We start from the raw sequence: 21661 nt of genomic DNA, 5'->3' as shown, positions 1-21661 counted from the left end.
AGGTGTGTTTAGTTAATAAGGGGTGAGCTGGTTAGCTGCTCTCACTGGAATCAGACCTGGGTCAATGAGAGTCAAGGAGTATGTTAGTGGGTTCTGATGTCATCATCGCTAAGAATTAGGTTTATAAATATTATGCATTGCTTGTTAATCAGGCAGAGATTCATCTAGTGAATATCAAAAGATGGATAAAATTATTTATGTAAATATCAATTTGATCATTGTTGATAATATTGGTTACAATATTTATTCAGAATTATATGTTAGTCAATTTTATTGAAAAAAAAGTCTTTGTAATACAGATACATTTTTCATTGTAAATATGTATATCATGTAACTTTTACAAGTGCGAATAAATTGAAAAGTATTTCTGGTTAAACTGAATTAAAACACATGAAAAAAGTTATTAAGCTTAAGAGTAAATGGGTGATAACACATCCATATGCCTTTCTGCTCCAAGATTCCCCATTTTAGGGCTCCGACAGAGCTTAGGATGCTGTACTTGTCCACTGGGCAAGACCTTAGTCTAGAAATGTGGTGGTATTATTCATGTGTGTCTTTGTGAAGTGACCGCAGCACAGCTCCATGGGCCTAGTAGTTAATATACCCAGCTTCCACACAAATGGTAGTGGTTCAAATTCTTGCTGTTTGAGAGCATTATGTGTTCTATGAAAATGTGTGCTCATTGCATTATATATATATATATATATATATATATATATATTTTTTTTTTTTTTTTTTTTTTTATACTTTGTCGCTGTCTCCCGCGTTTGCGAGGTAGCGCAAGGAAACAGACGAAAGAAATGGCCCAACCCCCCCCCCATACACATGTACATACACACGTCCACACACGCAAATATACATACCTACACAGCTTTCCATGGTTTACCCCAGACGCTTCACATGCCTTGATTCAATCCACTGACAGCACTTCAACCCCTGTATACCACATGACTCCAATTCACTCTATTCCTTGCCCTCCTTTCACCCTCCTGCATGTTCAGGCCCCGATCACACAAAATCTTTTTCACTCCATCTTTCCACCTCCAATTTGGTCTCCCTCTTCTCCTTGTTCCCTCCACCTCCGACACATATATCCTCTTGGTCAATCTCTCCTCACTCATTCTCTCCATGTGCCCAAACCATTTCAAAACACCCTCTTCTGCTCTCTCAACCACGCTCTTTTTATTTCCACACATCTCTCTTACCCTTACGTTACTTACTCGATCAAACCACCTCACACCACACATTGTCCTCAAACATCTCATTTCCAGCACATCCATCCTCCTGCGCACATCTCTATCCATAGCCCACGCCTCGCAACCATACAACATTGTTGGAACCACTATTCCCTCAAACATACCCATTTTCGCTTTCCGAGATAATGTTCTCGACTTCCACACATTTTTCAAGGCTCCCAAAATTTTCGCCCCCTCCCCCACCCTATGATCCACTTCCGCTTCCATGGTTCCATCCGCTGACAGATCCACTCCCAGATATCTAAAACACTTCACTTCCTCCAGTTTTTCTCCATTCAAACTCACCTCCCAATTGACTTGACCCTCACCCCTACTGTACCTAATAACCTTGCTCTTATTCACATTTACTCTCAACTTTCTTCTTCCACACACTTTACCAAACTCAGTCACCAGCTTCTGCAGTTTCTCACATGGATCAGCCACCAGCGCTGTATCATCAGCGAACAACAATTGACTCACTTCCCAAGCTCTCTCATCCCCAACAGACTTCATACTTCTGTGTACAGAATGGAAAAAGGTGAGAACAATGGAAGTAAGGGGAGTGGGGGAGGAATGGGATGTATTTAGGGAATCAGTGATGGATTGCGCAAAAGATGCTTGTGGCATGAGAAGAGTGGGAGGTGGGCTGTTTAGAAAGGGTAGTGAGTGGTGGGATGAAGAAGTAAGAGTATTAGTGAAAGAGAAGAGAGAGGCATTTGGACGATTTTTGCAGGGAAAAAATGCAATTGAGTGGGAGAAGTATAAAAGAAAGAGACAGGAGGTCAAGAGAAAGGTGCAAGAGGTGAAAAAAAGGGCAGATGAGAGTTGGGGTGAGAGACTATCAGTAAATTTTAGGGAGAATAAAAAGATGTTCTGGAAGGAGGTAAATAGGGTGCGTAAGACAAGGGAGCAAATGGGAACTTCAGTGAAGGGCGCAAATGGGGAGGTGATAACAAGTAGCGGTGATGTGAGAAGGAGATGGAATGAGTATTTTGAAGGTTTGTTGAATGTGTCTGATGACAGAGTGGCAGATATAGGGTGTTTTGGTCGAGGTGGTGTGCAAAGTGAGAGGGTTAGGGAAAATGATTTGGTAAACAGAGAAGAGGTAGTAAAAGCTTTGCGGAAGATGAAAGCCGGCAAGGCAGCAGGTTTGGATGGTATTGCAGTGGAATTTATTAAAAAAGGGGGTGACTGTATTGTTGACTGGTTGGTAAGGTTATTTAATGTATGTATGACTCATGGTGAGGTGCCTGAGGATTGGCGGAATGCGTGCATAGTGCCATTGTACAAAGGCAAAGGGGATAAGAGTGAGTGCTCAAATTACAGAGGTATAAGTTTGTTGAGTATTCCTGGTAAATTATATGGGAGGGTATTGATTGAGAGGGTGAAGGCATGTACAGAGCATCAGATTGGGGAAGAGCAGTGCGGTTTCAGAAGTGGTAGAGGATGTGTGGATCAGGTGTTTGCTTTGAAGAATGTATGTGAGAAATACTTAGAAAAGCAAATGGATTTGTATGTAGCATTTATGGATCTGGAGAAGGCATATGATAGAGTTGATAGAGATGCTCTGTGGAAGGTATTAAGAATATATGGTGTGGGAGGCAAGTTGTTAGAAGCAGTGAAAAGTTTTTATCGAGGATGTAAGGCATGTGTACGTGTAGGAAGAGAGGAAAGTGATTGGTTCTCAGTGAATGTAGGTTTGCGGCAGGGGTGTGTGATGTCTCCATGGTTGTTTAATTTGTTTATGGATGGGGTTAGGGAGGTAAATGCAAGAGTTTTGGAAAGAGGGGCAAGTATGAAGTCTGTTGGGGATGAGAGAGCTTGGGAAGTGAGTCAGTTGTTGTTCGCTGATGATACAGCGCTGGTGGCTGATTCATGTGAGAAACTGCAGAAGCTGGTGACTGAGTTTGGTAAAGTGTGTGAAAGAAGAAAGTTAAGAGTAAATGTGAATAAGAGCAAGGTTATTAGGTACAGTAGGGTTGAGGGTCAAGTCAGTTGGGAGGTAAGTTTGAATGGAGAGAAACTGGAGGAAGTAAAGTGTTTTAGATATCTGGGAGCGGATCTGGCAGCGGATGGAACCATGGAAGCGGAAGTGGATCATAGGGTGGGGGAGGGGGCGAAAATCCTGGGAGCCTTGAAGAATGTGTGGAAGTCGAGAACATTATCTCGGAAAGCAAAAATGGGTATGTTTGAAGGAATAGTGGTTCCAACAATGTTGTATGGTTGCGAGGCGTGGGCTATGGATAGAGTTGTGCGCAGGAGGATGGATGTGCTAGAAATGAGATGTTTGAGGACAATGTGTGGTGTGAGGTGGTTTGATTGAGTAAGTAACGTAAGGGTAAGAGAGATGTGTGGAAATAAAAAGAGCGTGGTTGAGAGAGCAGAAGAGGGTGTTTTGAAATGGTTTGGGCACATGGGGAGAATGAGTGAGGAAAGATTGACCAAGAGGATATATGTGTCGGAGGTGGAGGGAACGAGGAGAAGTGGGAGACCAAATTGGAGGTGGAAAGATGGAGTGAAAAAGATTTTGTGTGGTCGGGGCCTGAACATGCAGGAGGGTGAAAGGAGGGCAAGGAATAGAGTGAATTGGATCGATGTGGTATGCCGGGGTTGACGTGCTGTCACTGGATTGAATCAGGGCATGTGAAGCGTCTGGGGTAAACCATGGAAAGCTGTGTAGGTATGTATATTTGCGTGTGTGGACGTATGTATATACATGTGTATGGGGGTGGGTTGGGCCATTTCTTTCGTCTGTTTCCTTGCGCTACCTCGCAAACGTGGGAGACCGGCAAAAAAAAAAAAAATATATATATATATATATATATATATATATATATATATATATATATATACATGTACCCCTTATTGTATGTAGCATATATGGATCTGGAGAAGGCATATGATAGAGCTGATAGAGATGCTTTCTGGAAGGTATTAATAGTATATGGTGTGGGAGGTAAGTTGCTAGAAGCAGTGTAAAGTTTTTTCAAACTATTCGCCATTTCCCGCATTAGCGAGGTAGCGTTAAGAACAGAGGACTGGGCCTTTGAGGGAATATCCTCACCTGGCCCCCTTCTCTGTTCCTTCTTTTGGAAAATTAAAAAAAATAGAGAGGGGAGGATTTCCAGCCCCCCGCTCCCTACCCTTTTAGTCGCCTTCTACGACACGCAGGGAATACGTGGGAAGTATTCTTTCTCCCCTATCCCCAGGGATTTGGATTTGGATGGTATTGCAGTGGAATTTATTAAAAAAGGGGTGACTGTATTATTGACTAGTTGGTTAGGTTATTTAATGTATGTATGACTCATGGTGAGGTGCCTGAGGATTGGCGGAATGCGTGCATAGTGCCATTGTACAAAGGCAAAGGGGATAAGAGTGAGTGCTCAAATTACAGAGGTATAGGTTTGTTGAGTATTCCTGTTAAATTATATGGGAGGGTATTGATTGAGAGGGTGAAGGCATGTACAGAGCATCAGATTGGGGAAGAGCAGTGTGGTTTCAGAAGTGGTAGAGGATGTGTGGATCAGGTGTTTGCTTTGAAGAATGTATGTGAGAAATACTTAGAAAAGCAAATGGATTTGTATGTAGCATTTATGGATCTGGAGAAGGCATATGATAGAGTTGATAGAGATGCTCTGTGGAAGGTATTAAGAATATGTGGTGTGGGAGGCAAGTTGTTAGAAGCAGTGAAAAGTTTTTATCGAGGATGTAAGGCATGTGTACATGTAGGAAGAGAGGAAAGTGATTGGTTCTCAGTGAATGTAGGTTTGCGGCAGGGGTGTGTGATGTCTCCATGGTTGTTTAATTTGTTTATGGATGGGGTTGTTAGGGAAGTGAATGCAAGAGTTTTGGGAAGAGGGGCAAGTATGAAGTCTGTTGGGGATGAGAGAGCTTGGGAAGTGAGTCAGTTGTTGTTCGCTGATGATACAGCGCTGGTGGCTGATTCATGTGAGAAACTGCAGAAGCTGGTGACTGAGTTTGGTAAAGTGTGTGAAAGAAGAAAGTTAAGAGTAAATGTGAATAAAAGCAAGGTAATTAGGCACAGTAGGGTTGAGGGTCAAGTCAATTGGGAGGTAAGTTTGAATGAAGAAAAACTGGAGGAAGTAAAGTGTTTTAGATATCTGGGAGTGGATCTGGCAGCGGATGGAACCATGGAAGCGGAAGTGGATCATAGGGTGGGGGAGGGGGCGAAAATCCTGGGAGCCTTGAAGAATGTGTGGAAGTCGAGAACATTATCTCGGAAAGCATAAATGGGTATGTTTGAAGGAATAGTGGTTCCAACAATGTTGTATGGTTGCGAGGCATGGGCTATGGATAGAGTTGTGTGCAGGAGGATGGATGTGCTGGAAATGAGATGTTTGAGGACAATGTGTGGTGTGAGGTGGTTTGATCGAGTAAGTAACGTAAGGGTAAGAGAGATGTGTGGAAATAAAAAGAGCGTGGTTGAGAGAGCAGAAGAGGGTGTTTTGAAATGGTTTGGGCACATGGAGAGAATGAGTGAGGAAAGATTGACCAAGAGGATATATGTGTCGGAGGTGGAGGGAACGAGGAGAAGTGGGAGACCAAATTGGAGATGGAAAGATGGAGTGAAAAAGATTTTGTGTGATCGGGGCCTGAACATGCAGGAGGGTGAAAGGAGGGCAAGGAATAGAGTGAATTGGATCGATGTGGTATACCGGGGTTGACGTGCTGTCAGTGGATTGAATCAGGGCATGTGAAGCGTCTGGGGTAAACCATGGAAAGCTGTGTAGGTATGTATATTTGCGTGTGTGGACGTATGTATATACATGTGTATGGGGGTGGGTTGGGCCATTTCTTTCGTCTGTTTCCTTGCACTACCTCACAAACGCGGGAGACAGCGACAAAGCAAAATAAAAAAAATAAAAATAATATATATATATATATATATATATATATATATATATATATATATATATATATATATATATATTTTTTTTTTTTTTTTTTTTTTTTATTTGGAAATGGTGAAGAGCTTGTAGATTTATGTGCTGAAAAAGGACTGATGATTGGGAATACCTGGTTTAAAAAGCGAGATATACATAAGTATACTTATGTAAGTAGGAGAGATGGCCAGAGAGCGTTATTGGATTACGTGTTAATTGACAGGCGTGCGAAAGAGAGACTTATGGATGTCAATGTGCTGAGAGGTGCAACTGGAGGGATGTCTGATCATTATCTTGTGGAGGCTAAGGTGAAGATTAGTATGGGTTTTCAGAAAAGAAGAGTGAATGTTGGGGTGAAGAAGGTGGTGAGAGTAAGTGAGCTTGGGAAGGAGACCTGTGTGAAGAAGTATCAGGAGAGACTGTGTACAGAATGGAAAAAGGTGAGAACAATGGAAGTAAGGGGAGTGGGGGAGGAATGGGATGTATTTAGGGAATCAGTGATGGATTGCGCAAAAGATGCTTGTGGCATGAGAAGAGTGGGAGGTGGGCTGTTTAGAAAGGGTAGTGAGTGGTGGGATGAAGAAGTAAGAGTATTAGTGAAAGAGAAGAGAGAGGCATTTGGACGATTTTTGCAGGGAAAAAATGCAATTGAGTGGGAGAAGTATAAAAGAAAGAGACAGGAGGTCAAGAGAAAGGTGCAAGAGGTGAAAAAAAGGGCAAATGAGAGTTGGGGTGAGAGACTATCAGTAAATTTTAGGGAGAATAAAAAGATGTTCTGGAAGGAGGTAAATAGGGTGCGTAAGACAAGGGAGCAAATGGGAACTTCAGTGAAGGGCGTAAATGGGGAGGTGATAACAAGTAGTGGTGATGTGAGAAGGAGATGGAATGAGTATTTTGAAGGTTTGTTGAATGTGTCTGATGACAGAGTGGCAGATATAGGGTGTTTGGGTCGAGGTGGTGTGCAAAGTGAGAGGGTTAGGGAAAATGATTTGGTAAACAGAGAAGAGGTAGTAAAAGCTTTGCGGAAGATGAAAGCCGGCAAGGCAGCAGGTTTGGATGGTATTGCAGTGGAATTTATTAAAAAAGGGGGTGACTGTATTGTTGACTGGTTGGTAAGGTTATTTAATGTATGTATGACTCATGGTGAGGTGCCTGAGGATTGGCGGAATGCGTGCATAGTGCCATTGTACAAAGGCAAAGGGGATAAGAGTGAGTGCTCAAATTACAGAGGTATAAGTTTGTTGAGTATTCCTGGTAAATTATATGGGAGGGTATTGATTGAGAGGGTGAAGGCATGTACAGAGCATATATATATATATATATATATATATATATATATATGTTTCCTTGCACTACCTCGCAAACGCGGGAGACAGCGACAAAGTATAAAAAAAAAAAAAATATATATATATATATATATATATATATATATATATATATATATATATATATATATATATATCAAGGCATGTGAAGCGTCTGGGGTAAACCATGGAAAGCTGTGTAGGTATGTATATTTGCGTGTGTGGACGTATGTATATACATGTATATGGGGGGGTTGGGCCATTTCTTTCGTCTGTTTCCTTGCGCTACCTCGCAAATGCGGGAGACAGCAACAAAGTATAAAAAAAAAAAAATATATATATATATATATATATATATATATATATATATATATATATATATATATATATATAGAAAAGCAAATGGATTTGTATGTAGCATTTATGGATCTGGAGAAGGCATATGATAGAGTTGATAGAGATGCTCTGTGGAAGGTATTAAGAATATATGGTGTGGGAGGCAAGTTGTTAGAAGCAGTGAAAAGTTTTTATCGAGGATGTAAGGCATGTGTACGTGTAGGAAGAGAGGAAAGTGATTGGTTCTCAGTGAATGTAGGTTTGCGGCAGGGGTGTGTGATGTCTCCATGGTTGTTTAATTTGTTTATGGATGGGGTTGTTAGGGAGGTAAATGCAAGAGTCCTGGAAAGAGGGGCAAGTATGAAGTCTGTTGGGGATGAGAGAGCTTGGGAAGTGAGTCAGTTGTTGTTCGCTGATGATACAGCACTGGTGGCTGATTCATGTGAGAAACTGCAGAAGCTGGTGACTGAGTTTGGTAAAGTGTGTGGAAGAAGAAAGTTAAGAGTAAATGGGAATAAGAGCAAGGTTATTAGGTACAGTAGGGGTGAGGGTCAAGTCAATTGGGAGGTGAGTTTGAATGGAGAAAAACTGGAGGAAGTGAAGTGTTTTAGATATCTGGGAGTGGATCTGGCAGCGGATGGAACCATGGAAGCGGAAGTGGATCATAGGGTGGGGGAGGGGGCGAAAATTTTGGGAGCCTTGAAAAATGTGTGGAAGTCGAGAACATTATCTCGGAAAGCAAAAATGGGTATGTTTGAAGGAATAGTGGTTCCAACAATGTTGTATGGTTGCGAGGCGTGGGCTATGGATAGAGATGTGCGCAGGAGGATGGATGTGCTGGAAATGAGATGTTTGAGGACAATGTGTGGTGTGAGGTGGTTTGATCGAGTAAGTAACGTAAGGGTAAGAGAGATGTGTGGAAATAAAAAGAGCGTGGTTGAGAGAGCAGAAGAGGGTGTTTTGAAATGGTTTGGGCACATGGAGAGAATGAGTGAGGAAAGATTGACCAAGAGGATATATGTGTCGGAGGTGGAGGGAACGAGGAGAAGAGGGAGACCAAATTGGAGGTGGAAAGATGGAGTGAAAAAGATTTTGTGTGATCGGGGCCTGAACATGCAGGAGGGTGAAAGGAGGGCAAGGAATAGAGTGAATTGGAGCCATGTGGTATACAGGGGTTGACGTGCTGTCAGTGGATTGAATCAAGGCATGTGAAGCGTCTGGGGTAAACCATGGAAAGCTGTGTAGGTATGTATATTTGCGTGTGTGGACGTGTGTATGTACATGTGTATGGGGGGGGGGGGGTTGGGCCATTTCTTTCGTCTGTTTCCTTGCGCTACCTCGCAAACGCGGGAGACAGCGACAAAGTATAAAAAAAAAAAAAAAAAAAAAAAAAAATATATATATATATATATATATATATATATATATGCATATATATATATATATATATATATATATATATATATATATATATATATATATAAAATAATCGCTGTTTCTCACATCAGCCAGGTAGCGCAAACAGATGAAGAATGGCCCATTCACTTAGATACACATATATATAAATAAATGCCCTTATATGCACATATACATATCAGTACATACATACATATACATATACAGACATATACATATATACACATGTACATATTCATACTTACTTGCCTTCATCCATTCCTGTCGCTACCCCACAACACAGGAAACAACACACACACACACACACACACACACACACACATACACACTTTCAGTGAGGTAGCACCTGGAAGAGACAAAAAAGGCCACATTCGTTCACACTCAGTCTCCAGCTCTCATGTGTGATGTACCGAAACCACAGCTCCCCATCCACATCCAGGCCCCATAGACCTTTCCATGGTTTACCCCAGACATTTCACATGACCTGGTTCAGTCCACTGACAACACATTGACCTTAGTATCGTTGCTCCAATTCACTCTATTGCTTGCACACCTCTCATACTCCTGTATGTTCAGGCCCCTATTGCTCAAAATCAATTTGGTCTCCCACTTCTACTTGTTCACTCCACCTCTGACTCATATCCTCTTCGTCAGTGTTTCCTAACTCATTCTCTCCATATGTCCAAACCATTTCAACACACACGCTTCTGCTCTCTCAGCCACACACTTTTTATTTCCACACATCACTCCCATCCTTTCATTACTTACTTGATCAAACCATGTCACACCACATATGCCCTCAAACATTTCATTTCCAACACATCCACCTTCCTCTGCACAACCCTACCAAACACCACATATGTCCTCAAACATTTCATGTCCAACACATCCACCTTCCTCTGCACAACCCTATCTACAGCCCATGCCTCGCAACCATATAGCATTGTTAGAACTACTATCCCTTCAAACATAATCATTTTTGCTCTCTGAGAAAACATTTTCTCCTTCCACACATTCTTCATCGTTCCCAGAACCTTTGGCCCTCCCCCACCCTGTGACGCTCTACCACTTCCATGGCTCCATTTGCTGCTAATTCCACTGCCAGATATCAAAAACACTTCACTTCCTCCAATTTTTCTCCATTCAAACTTACATCCCAATTAACTTGTCTTCTCAACCCTGCTGAACCTAATAACCTTGCTCTTATTCACATTTACTGTAAATTTTCTCCTTTCACATACTTTTCCAACTCAGTCACCAACTTCTGCAGTTGGACACTCGAATATATAGGAGATAAGGGAGAAAGAATACTTATCATGTACTCTCTACATGTCATAAAAGGCGACTAAAAGGGGAGGGAGCGGAGGGGCTGGAAATCCTCTCCTCCAGTTTTTACTTTTCCAAAAGAACGAACAGAGAAGGGGGCCAAGTGAGGATTTTCCCTCTAATGCTCAGACCTCTGTTCTTAATGCTTCCTCACTTATGTGGGAAATGGTGAATATGTATGAAAAAAAAAAAAAAAAAATATATATATATATATATATATATATATATATATATATATATATATATATATATATATAGCGACAAAGTATAATAAAATAATAATATATATATATTTTTTGCTTTGTCGCTGTCTCCCGTGTTTGCGAGGTAGCGCAAGGAAACAGACGAAAGAAATGGCCCAACCCACCCCCATACACGTTTATATACATACGTCCACACACGCAAATATACATACCTACACAGCTTTCCATGGTTTACCCCAGACGCTTCACATGCCCTGATTCAATCCACTGACAGCACGTCAACCCCGGTATACCACATCGATCCAATTCACTCTATTCCTTGCCCTCCTTTCACCCTCCTGCATGTTCAGGCCCTGATCACACAAAATCTTTTTCACTCCATCTTTCCACCTCCAATTTGGTCTCCCTCTTCTCCTCGTTCCCTCCACCTCCGACACATATATCCTCTTCGTCAATCTTTCCTCACTCATTCTCTCCATGTGCCCAAACCATTTCAAAACACCCTCTTCTGCTCTCTCAACCACGCTCTTTTTATTTCCACACATCTCTCTTACCCTTACGTTACTTACTCGATCAAACCACCTCACACCACACATTGTCCTCAAACATCTCATTTCCAGCACATCCATCCTCCTACGCACAACTCTATCCATAGCCCACGCCTCGCAACCATACAACATTGTTGGAACCACTATTCCTTCAAACATACCCATTTTTGCTTTCCGAGATAATGTTCTCGACTTCCACACATTCTTCAAGGCTCCCAGGATTTTCGCCCCCTCCCCCACCCTATGATCCACTTCCGCTTCCATGGTTCCATCCGCTGCCAGATCCACTCCCAGATATCTAAAACACTTTACTTCCTCCAGTTTTTCTTCATTCAAACTTACCTCCCTCAACCCTACTGTACCTAATTACCTTGCTCTTATTGACATTTACTCTTAACTTTCTTCTTTCACACACTTTACCAAACTCAGTCACCAGCTTCTGCAGTTTCTCACATGAATCAGCCACCAGCGCTGTATCATCAGCGAACAACAACTGACTCACTTCCCAAGCTCTCTCATCCCCAACAGACTTCATACTTGCCCCTCTTCCCAAAACTCTTGCATTCACCTCCCTAACAATCCCATCCATAAACAAATTAAACAACCATGGAGACATCACACACCCCTGCCACAAACCTACATTCACTGAGAACCAATCACTTTCCTCTCTTCCTACACGTGCACATGCCTTACATCCTCGATAAAAACTTTTCACTGCTTCTAACAACTTGCCTCCCACACCATATATTCTTAATACCTTCCACAGAGCATCTCTATCAACTCTATCATATGCCTTCTCCAGATCCATAAATGCTACATACAAATCCATTTGCTTTTCTAAGTATTTCTCACATACATTCTTCAAAGCAAACACCTGATCCACACATCCTCTACCACTTCTGAAACCACACTGCTCTTCCCCAATCTGATGCTCTGTACATGCCTTCACCCTCTCAATCAATACCCTCCCATATAATTTACCAGGAATACTCAACAAACTTATACCTCTGTAATTTAAGCACTCACTCTTATCCCCTTTGCCTTTGTACAATGGCACTATGCACGCATTCTGCCAATCCTCAGGCACCTCACCATGAGTCATACATACATTAAATAACCTTACCAACCAGTCAATAATACAGTCACCCCCTTTTTTAATAAATTCCACTGCAATACCATCCAAACCTGCTGCCTTGCCGGCTTTCATCTTCCGCAAAGCTTTTACTACCTCTTCTCTGTTTAGCAAATCATTTTCCCTAACCCTCTCACTTTGCACACCACCTTGACCAAAACACCCTATATCTGCAACTCTATCATCAAACACATTCAACAAACCTTCAAAATACTCACTCCATCTCCTTGTCACATCACCACTACTTGTTATCACCTCCCCATTTGCGCCCTTCACTGAAGCTCCCATATATATATATATATATATTTCTTTCAAACTATTCGCCATTTCCCGCGTTAGCGAGGTAACGTTAGGAACAGAGGACTGGGCCTTTTTTGGAATATCCTCACCTGGCCCCCTCTGTTCCTTCTTTTGGAAAATTAAAAAAAAAACGAGAGGGGAGGATTTCCAGCCCCCCGCTCCCTCCCCTTTTAGTCGCCTTCTATGACACGCAGGGAATACGTGGGAAGTATTCTTAATCCCCTATCCCCTATCCCCTATATATATATATATATATATATATATATATATATATATTTTTTTTTTTTGCTTTGTCGCTGTCTCCCGCGTTTGCGAGGTAGCGCAAGGAAACAGACGAAAGAAATGGCCCAACCCACCCCCATACACATGTATATACATACGTCCACACACGCAAATATACATACCTACACAGCTTTCCATGGTTTACCCCAGACGCTTCACATGCCCCGATTCAATCCACTGACAGCACGTCAACCCCGGTATACCACATCGCTCCAATTCACTCTATTCCTTGCCCTCCTTTCACCCTCCTGCATGTTCAGGCCCCGATCACACAAAATCTTTTTCACTCCATCTTTCCACCTCCAATATGCATATGTATGTATATGAAGGAGAAGTCGCACCTCAGTAGGAGTTTATATAATTTTTATTTAATGTAATTTTTCTACATGCATAGCACGTGTTTTGTGGGGACAATCCACCTCATCAGGTGCCAGTAATTAACAAAGTTATTTAAATCCCAATATTACAACAGAGTACCACCGTCTAGCATCTACCACTACAGAATGACTCGCCATCTGACTTGATTGGCAGTAACCATTAAAAGGGGTAGGGATTAAGGGGATCACTTGGCAGGGGTTGACCTGGGTAGCTAGGTGTGTCTTGAACAATTTTTTTTTGATGTTTTTGTGTTTTGCCACTTCTCTCACAATGATTTGGTTAATGATAGGATGGGCTTTAAAGTTGCTTGGGGACAAATTAAAGTTCTTAGTATTAGCAATTAAGACTGATTCAGTGATGTTGCATGTGGCATAATCAGCATAGTGGTATAGGATAATGGGATTTTCAAGGTCTATGGGGTGATCCTTTTCATGGCAGCGTTTAGCTATTGCATTTTTGTGGTCATCCCTGCATATTGCATGATGATAACACCTCTCCTTTACAGTTTTTCCAGTCTGGCCTATATATATATATATATATATATATATATATATATATATATATATATATATATATATATTGGGAGGTAAATTGTCAAAAAGTCAATTGGGAGGTAAGTTTGAATGGAGAAAAACTGGAGGAAGTAAAATGTTTTAGATATCTGGGAGTGGATCTGGCAGCGGATGGAACCATGGAAGCGGAAGTGAATCATAGGCTGGGGGAGGGGGCAAAAATCCTGGGAGCCTTGAAGAATATGTGGATGTCGAGAACATTATCTCGGAAAGCAAGAATGGCTATGTTTGAAGGAATAGTGGTTCCAACAATGTTGTATGGTTGTGAGGCGTGGGCTATGGATAGAGTTGTGCGCAGGAGGGTGGATGTGCTGGAAATGAGATGTTTGAGGACAATGTGTGGTGTGAGGTGGTTTGATCGAGTATGTAATGTAAGGGTAAGAGAGATGTGTGGAAATAAAAAGAGCGTGGTTGACAGAGCAGAAGAGGGTGTTTTGAAATGGTTTGGGCACATGGAGAGAATGAGTGAGGAAAGATTGACCAAGAGGATATATGTGTCGGAGGTGGAGGGAACGAGGAGAAGTGGGAGACCAAATTGGAGGTGGAAAGATGGAGTGAAAAAGATTTTGAGTGATCGGGGCCTGAACATGCAGGAGGGTGAAAGGCGGGCAAGGAATAGAGTGAATTGGATCGATGTTTTATACCGGGGTCAACGTGCTGTCAATTGATTGAATCAGGGCATGTGAAGCGTCTGGGGTAAACCATGGAAAGGTGTGTGGGGCCTGGATGTGGAAAGGGAGCTGTGGTTTCGGGCATTATTGCATGACAGCTAGAGACTGAGTGTGAACGAATGGGGCCTTTGTTGTCTTTTCCTTGCGCTACCTTGCACACATGAGGGGGGAGGGGGATGTTATTCTATGTGTGGCGAGGTGGCGATGGGAATGAATAAAGGCAGATGTGTGCATGGGTATATATGTATGTGTCTGTGTGTGTATATATATGTGTACATTGAGATGTATGGGTATGTATATTTGCGTGTGTGGACGTGTATGTATATACATGTGTATGGGGGTGGGTTGGGCCATTTCTTTCATCTGTTTCCTTGCGCTACCTCGCAAACGAGGGAGACAGCGACAAAGCAAAATAAATAAATAAATATATATATTCTGTTATTCATCCATTCCCATCACCACCCCACCACACACAAAATAGCATCCCCTCCTCAAACATTTCATTTCCAACACATCCACCCTCCTCTGCACAACCCTATCTATAACCCAAGCCTCACAACCATATTACATTGTTGGAACCACTATTCTTTCAAACATACCAATTTTTGATCTAGATAACATTCTCACCATCCTCACATTCCTCAACACTCCCAAAACCTTGTATTTGAAAGTGTAAATGCACCCAGTTGTTGCATGATTTGGCTTACTATTTATCACACTCTTACTGAGTGTTATTGTATTGGAAAGCAACATTACAGGCAATGTTAGATCAGCTAAGTTGGGAGAATAGGGCAACACTAAACATTTAGACATCCTCATTTGTTACACTTTTGTTACAAGAAGCCCATCCTGGCCCCACAGACCTTTCCATGATTTACCCCAGACATTTCACATGCCCTGGCTGAGTGCATTGATAGAGTGGTGACCCTGGTATAGCACATCGTTCCAACTCACTCTATTCCTTGCACACCTCTCACCCTCCCGCATGTTCAGGCCCTGATTGCTCAAAATCTTTTCACTTCATTTTTCCACCTCCAATTTGGTCTTCCTGTTCTCCTTGTTCCCTCCACTTCTGACACATATATCCTCTTTGTCAACCTTTCCTCACTCATTCTTACCATATGTCTAGACCATTTTAACACACCCTCTTCTGCTCTCAACCACGCTCTTTTTATTACTACACATCTCTCTAACCCTTTCATTACATACTCGATCAAACCACCTCTCTCCACATATTGTCCTTAAACATTTCATTTCCAACACATCCAACCTCCTTTGTACAACCCTATCTGTAGACCATGCCCCACAACCATATGATATTGTTGGAACTATTCCCTCAAACATACTAAATTTTGCTCTCCAAAATAATTTTCTCTCTTTCCACACATTCCTCATCGCTACCAGATCCTTCACCTCCTCCTCATCCTACGACTCACTTCCACTTCCTTGGTTCCATTTGCTGCTAAGTTTACTCACAGATATCTAAAACACCTCACTTCCTCCAATATTTCTCCATTCAAATTCACCTTCCAACTAACTTGTTCCTCAACCCTGCTGAACCTAATAACATTGCTCTTATTCACATTTACTCTCAACTTTCTCCTTTCACACACTTTTCCAAACTAAGTAACCAACTTCTGCAGTTTCTCATATGAATCTACCACCAATGCTGTATCACCAGCAAACAACAACTGACTCACTTCCCAGGCCCTTTTCATCAGGACTATCGCATTTTTCTCCACCACTCCATTCATAAACCAATTAAAAACCTTGGTAACATCACACACCCCAGCTGTAGATAATGCTTCACGTAGAACCATTCACTCTCCTCTCTTCCTACTTGCACACAAGCCTTACACTTGATAAAAACTTCTCTGCTTCTGCTTGCTTACCACCCACACCTTATACTATGTCTTAAGACCTTCCACAAAGCATCTCTATCAACCCTATCATATGCCTTCTCCAGATTCATATGTCTCATGCAAATCCATGTGTTTTTACCAATATTTCTCACACATTCTTTAAAGCAAACCCTTGATTCACACATCCCCTACCGCTCCTGAAACTACACTGCTCCTTCCCAGTCTGATGCTCTGTTCATGCCTTCTCCCTCTCACTCAATACCCTCCCATACAACTTGCCAGATATACTCAATATACTTATAACTCTGTAGGTTGAGGACTCACCTTTATCCCCCTTGCCTTTATACAGTGGTACTATACATGCATTCTGCCAATCCTCATGCACTTCATTATTATCCATACATACACTGAATATTCTTGCCAATCAATCAACAACAGTCACTCCCTTTCTTAGTAAATTCAACAGTAGTACTATCCACTCCAGCTGCCTTGCTGCATCTTATGCAAGGCTTTCACCATCTTTATTTGCCAAACCACTTTCATGACTCTTACTTTGCATACTAACCTGACTAAAACACCCTCCATCTGCCATCCTGTCATCAAACATATTCAAAAATCCTTCAAAATACTCACTCCATCTCCTCCTACCTTCACTGCTCCCTATTATCACTTCCCCATTTGCTCCCTTCACCGTTGTTCCTATTTGTTTGTTTTTGCACATTATTTACCTCCTTCCAAAACATCTTTTTCTCCCTAAAGTGTGCTGGTAGTCACTCACCCTAACTCTCAGCTGCCCTGATTTTCAAACCCTGCACCTTCCTCTTCACCTCATGCCATTTTCTCTCTTATACATCTCCCAATCATTTGCACTCCTACCCCGTAAATACTACCCAAAATCTCTCTTTCCTCTTTCACTAGCAACTTTGCTTCTTCATCTCACCAATCACCACCCTTTCTAATCTGCCCACCTCCCACCTTTCGCATGCCACGTGCATGTCTTGCCTATGCTATCACTGCTTCCCTAAATACCTTCCATTCATCACATACTCCCCTCGCTTCATTTACTCTCACCTTTTGCCATTATACACTCAATCTCTCCTGGTATTCCTTTACATGTCTCCTTTCCAAGCTTGCTTACTCTCACCACTCTCTTCTCCCTGCCATTGTTTCCCCTTTTATGAAAACCTCTACAAATCTTCACCCTCACCTCCATAAGATAGTGATCAGACATCTCACCAGTTACCCCTCTAAGCACATTTGTATCCAAAAGTTTCTCTTTTACACACCTATCAATTAATATGAATTCTATTAATGCTAGTTGACCATCTTTCCTGCTCACGTGTGTATATTTGTGTAAAACCCTCTCTTAAAGCAGGTATTCCAAATTGCTAGTCTTTTTTCAGCACTCAAGCTCTTCACCATTTCCATTCATGACATTGAATACTCCATGCCACAGTTATAACCCCCAACTGCCATATTACTTACCTTTTACAAAAACCTCTTAAAAATCTTCATCTTCACCTCTATAAGATTGTGATCAGACATCTTACCAGCCACTCCTCTAAGCACATTTGTATCCAAAATTTTTCTCTTTTACACACTTATCAGTTAATATGAATTCTATTAATGCCAGTTGACCATCTCTCTTGCTCATGTGTGTATGTTTGTGTAAAACCCCTTTTTAAAGCAGGTATTCCCAATCACTAGTCTTTTTTTCAGTACTCAAGCTCTTCACCATTTCCATTCATGACATTGAATACTCCATGCTGCAATTATAACCCCAACTGCCATATTACTTACCTTTGCATTTAAATCCCCTATCCCTTATACCTAGTCTCTTACATCAGACTGCAGACACATACTCAGCTGCTCCCAAAATAATTGCCTTATGATCTTTCTTCTCATGGCCTGGTGCAAAAGCACCAGTAGTAATCCATCTCTCTCCATCCACTTCCAGTTTTACCCACATCAGTTCAGAATTTACTCCCTTACACTCCATCACACTCCCACAACTCCTGCTTCAGGAGTAGTGCTATTCCGTCCTTAGCTCCTGTCCTCTCACCAACCCCTGACTTTACGCAGAAGACATCTTTAAAACATTCCAACCCCTTGTTCTTGAGCTTTGTTTCACTCATAGCCAGAACATCCAGGTGTATTTTGTTAAACACTTCCACTCTCTCCTCTCTTCTCATCTTGGCCACATCCACACACATTTAGACACCCGTTCCTGAGCCTTTGAGAGGATGGGTACTACCTTCCTGGCTCCTTCTGTTTCCTCTTTTAGAAATTGAAATACAAGAAAGGGAGGGTTTTCAGCCCACATCTCCTGTCCCCTTTAGTCACCTTGTATGACATGCAAGGAATATGGAGATATATGTACACACACAAGTTAGGGTAATAAGTGGTTAGTGTCACCAACTCCTGCTGTCTGGAAGGTATTATATGATCTATATTTTTTCATACTATCATTTCTTGCATTATCCATTCTCTAGCTGCCATGTGCAATGCATTGAAATCTCAACACCCTTTCCACAACCAGGCCCTAAAAACCTTTCCATAATTTCTGCCTGCATCAGACCATTGACATCATATTTATCCATTTATACCACATTGTTCCAAATCACTCTATGCTGTGCAGGCTGTTGACTCTCCTGCAAGTTAAGGCCCTGATTACTCAAAATCTTTTTCACTCCATCCTTCCATCTCCAATTTGGTCTTCCCATTCTCCTTGTCCCCTCCACCTCTGACAAATATATCCTCTTTGTCAACCTTTCCTCACCCATTCTGTCTGTACATTCAAACTATTTCTACAGTGCCTTTTCAGTTCTCTCATCCAGTTTTTTTTATTACTACACCGCTCTCTTACCTTTTTACTCTTTACTCAGTCATATCATTTTACACCAAATGTTATCCTTAAACATTTATTTCCAACATTTCTACTCTTCTCTGCACATCCTCATTTAGAACTCATGCCTCCAATTCATACATCATTGGTACTACTTTACCTTCACACTTTCCTTTTCATTATTCTCATATCATTAGTAATTTAAGACTCTTTTACTGTTTTTTATCATTTTTGAGGGGTAAAATGAATGAATACATCTTCTAGTGCATGTTAGTGCCCTTGCTTAACAAGTTCTGTTGTTATTGCCTTTTAAGCAAACAAGGTTTAATTTTAGACAGTCTTGATATATTTTTAACTGCTTAAACTGGGAAGTGAGAATGGAGTGGTGATGAAAGACATATTGAAAGAATATCAAAAATTCTGGAAATTTTCATCAGATGAGCTACTATTAAGTGGTTGATACTATATAATTTTTTTGATCGTGGCTGCGAGTACCAGTGCAATGGGAAAGCGGGTTGGTGTGTGTTTATGTATGTAAAGAAAACATTCTGGTGAATATCCCCATATTCCATGCAATCTCTTATTCAGTAGCTAAAGTTTGTATGCATATATAGCTAGACCACGGTTTGAGTATATGCCATTATTTTGTGTGGCTGAACCACAACAGCTATGGATCATTAACCCTTTCAGTGCAGCAATCCTAATATGCACTGGATACTTTGATTGCAGGATATTCTCAAATGTTCTATAAATTTACCCCCTTAAGTTTGTTATTATAACTAACAAGAAAATGATTTTCTTAACAAAATGATATACAACTAAACTTGGCAAAATTATGTTTTTGGTAAATGCCTTTTCACTTTTCTTCCCCCACTGCCAGGCACATGAGGTACACCAGTACAGTTAGGCATACTTTTTGTCACATACAAATATGACTGCAAAAAGTTTTCTTCACATATTTCATATAAATGCTCTTGACATCTCCACCAGTTTGTAAAAAAAAGAAAAAATGTTAGGCTACGTCGTCTGGTAAAAATGCATGGTATGTCACTTTAGGCATCAGTGGCTATATAATTTCACCTCAAGGCAGAGGTCTAATCCAAGAATTATTAATGTAGATGTCCCAGCCACAATGAATAGAAAGTAAAAGGGGTATCTATGCCCTAGCTACAGTAAAAGAAAAACTAGGGGGGCCAATACATCCCAGACACTACGAATGGGTTAATGTCTTTCTCACTTCATGGGGAATTAAGAATTCTGTTGAAAACTGCTGATGCTAGCAGTAGGGTAATTCTTTGCATTACTGACCTTGTAAATTTTAATTTTTTTTCTTGAATGGTGAAATAGATGGAGAAAACTGTACCTAGAACTGGAATCTGAGTCATACATAAAGCACTAATTCTTATGAATCCGTAAATCCGAGTAAATATGAGAATTGTTCTTATAAAAAATTATGAATAGATTTAAAGTAGATTTACGAAGAAAAGCTATTAACACTTGAATTTAGCCCATCCACAGTTTTCAAAGCTTATAGATATGGCAAGTCCCTTCAAGACCATTATCATCAATGCCAAAAATATAAGAAATACTTTTTCTTTATAATTGAATTATTGTTTGCAGATATAATCACATAGAGTGGACCAAGTGAAGTGGTGGTGTACTACTTCAGATAGGCTAAAAACATGAAAAGACTAAAAAGCACATTGAATGCAATAATCATTATAAATGGATGACATTATGTACACTATGTCTGTGGGAGACTGAGTTTTGGGTGAAGTAGGCTATGCAGGTACAAAAAAAATCCAGACCAGAAATTTCAGAAATCTGAAAAAAAAAAAAAATTATCAAATTCAATAATTCATGTACTGTATTTAATAATGTCTTCAGTTTATATGTATATACCTAGTATGCAACTGGAGGGATGTCTGATCATTATCTTGTGGAGGCTAAGGTGAAGATTTGTATGGGTTTTCAGAAAAGAAGAGTGAATGTTGGGGTGAAGAGGGTGGTGAGAGTAAGTGAACTTGGGAAGGAGACTTGTGTGAGGAAGTACCAGGAGAGACTGAGTACAGAATGGAAAAAGGTGAGAACAATGGAAGTAAGGGGAGTGGGGGAGGAATGGGATGTATTTAGGGAAGCAGTGATGGATTGCAAAAGATGCTTGTGGCATGAGAAGAGTGGGAGGTGGGTTGATTAGAAAGGGTAGTGAGAGGTGGGATGAAGAAGTAAGATTATTAGTGAAAGAGAAGAGAGAGGCATTTGGACGATTTTTGCAGGGAAAAAATGCAATTGAGTGGGAGATGTATAAAAGAAAGAGACAGGAGGTCAAGAGAAAGGTGCAAGAGGT

General features: G+C 41.1%; 1 protein-coding gene and 1 long non-coding RNA gene across 7 annotated transcripts in view; one reads left to right on the top strand and one right to left on the bottom strand.

Moving 5' to 3' along the window:
• Positions 1 to 21661, bottom strand: part of LOC139766043 (muscleblind-like protein 1) — a 1286706-nt gene that overhangs the window by 8027 nt on the left and 1257018 nt on the right. The gene's annotated exons all lie outside the window — the stretch shown is intronic.
• The window catches only part of LOC139766046 (uncharacterized), a 144143-nt gene that overhangs the window by 33308 nt on the left and 89174 nt on the right, over positions 1 to 21661 (top strand). The window lies entirely within an intron of this gene.

Source organism: Panulirus ornatus, chromosome 56 (assembly GCF_036320965.1).
Source record: "Panulirus ornatus isolate Po-2019 chromosome 56, ASM3632096v1, whole genome shotgun sequence".
NCBI lineage: Eukaryota > Metazoa > Arthropoda > Malacostraca > Decapoda > Palinuridae > Panulirus > Panulirus ornatus.
Note: the sequence above shows the minus strand (reverse complement) of the source record. Positions and strands in the feature narration are given on the sequence as shown.